The sequence below is a fragment of the Aplysia californica genome, unplaced genomic scaffold (assembly GCF_000002075.1).
Source record: "Aplysia californica isolate F4 #8 unplaced genomic scaffold, AplCal3.0 scaffold00829, whole genome shotgun sequence".
NCBI lineage: Eukaryota > Metazoa > Mollusca > Gastropoda > Aplysiida > Aplysiidae > Aplysia > Aplysia californica.
Genome location: NW_004798099.1, coordinates 275434 through 277433, shown reverse-complemented (window position 1 = coordinate 277433; position 2000 = coordinate 275434).

The window sequence follows — 2000 nt, the reverse complement described above, 5'->3', positions numbered from 1 at the left end:
GAGAGAGAGAGAGAGAGAGAGAGAGAGAGACTATTGGCGACAGACTGATATCAGATGGGGATAGGCGTTTTGTTAGTTTCTTCGTCTGTTTACGGGGTGCCCACTACGGATGGGATAGGCCGATCACGTTGTTTTTGAGGTGATCGAGTCGGGTGATTGACCCGATCGGCCGATCCCAGCCGAAGTGGGCACCCCGTTTTAGATTTTTATTTATTTGAGGGGAAGAAGAAAAGGGACCACCCCCTGGAGATCATCCAGCTAACACAGCAGAATGTCAGGTGAAATTGTGTCTACTATTTGTCCGCAATGTTGGGATCATCGCAGGCGGTACATACATGTCCATAGCTGGTCTCTATTCTCCACAGGATCCACCTTAAATAACCATATCCGTACGCCATGGGGTCATTTTGTACCCGCACAGAGTTCCCCACATGGTGTGGATACGAAAGTAAAACACGATGTACGGATAGGGTTAAAGTTGAAGTTTTAAAATAAAGACCCTAGTCAATAGTTGTGGTTTATCACACCTTTTATCACTAAACAATTTGTTGATGATGGGGAAAAGTCTTGTCACCTCAGGGAAACAGCTGGTAACACCACCAAATAATAAGTAATTAGTAGGCCTACATGTACACGTAGTAGTACAGGTGATAAGGAATATTTTTAAAAATATTTGACGAGGTGCAAACTGGTCTAGCAATAACGGCCTGTAACCCGTATGAGCTGCCTCGATCTGGATATATCAAGATCTACTTTCACGAATGTTGACATTCCAGAATAATGGCAGTTCAGATCACAGTAATGATATATACGAAAAAAAGGAAGTGTGTACAGAAATGAAATATATTGTACAAAAAAACCAAACACATATTATAAGCCTTTAAAGGAGAACAAAGGAAACACATACCAAGAACGGAGCCTACAATACATGACCAAATCTGTATCAATAGGGCCGTAAAACTTATGAACAAACTCGATCAATCAAATGCACATCAAGAAAGAAGAAATTCGAACTAATTTGTTCCGTTTAGGAGTTCTTTTTTTTGGTTCAAGGATACCCATTACAAGTTGAGCCCCCACATTTCTAAATTAACCAAATTAGTACATTTATTGTACTGCATATATATGGGTACGACTAGATATCTAATTATCTAAGTTGCTATGATCTGTAGCCAGATTCTGTTTAATGATCGTTCAAGTTCATATATTTCTAACGTTTGGTGCTGTTTTGGTTATAATAGTCGTCGCCTCGTCTCTCTTAATCCTACACATGATGTTCAGTAGGAGATAAATCATTAGTTTAAAAAGAATATAATTTAGTTTGCTATTTTGTGGCACTTGCAACACCCCAAAAAGTCCCAATTCGGCTCAATATTAATTATGGATTTTGAGTTGTAGTCATTTTTAGCTTCTGCAGCCTCCCTTACAACTAACTATTTCATAGAATAAGAACCCCCTAAAGTTTTATTTCTTCTCATACTCATACCGGGCATGTTTGTCCCCATCATTTCCGCATAAAGTCAATCTTATATTTTTCTTTATGTAGCCCGTTACCCAAAACGCGGTTTAATATACTTTTTACAATAACTTCACCATTTTTTTTCCAATCTTCATGAAATTTTCACAGAATGAAGAGAAGATGTAATGCTAAAAATATGAAAGTTGGATTCATGATATAATGAAACACTTTTTTGTTGATGGTGTCTGGAAAGTGGATTTTCAAGGATTTTTTGCAAACTTGAATACGACCTCAGGAAAAATTTCATTAAAATTTTTCTTATCCATTTAGTAAAAATTCTATAGAGACAAATTTGTAGATCTAATGTTTGTTGACATGCATGAAAAAAACCAATCTATTTCCAAGAAAGATAAGTGCAGTATCCATTACGTAACACATGTCAATAAGATCCAATATGGCCGCGTAGCCATGGAAACGAAACATTTTTCTCAAATTTGATTGCAGATTTTCAGACTCCTTACTATGCTTGTTAGATCTACAA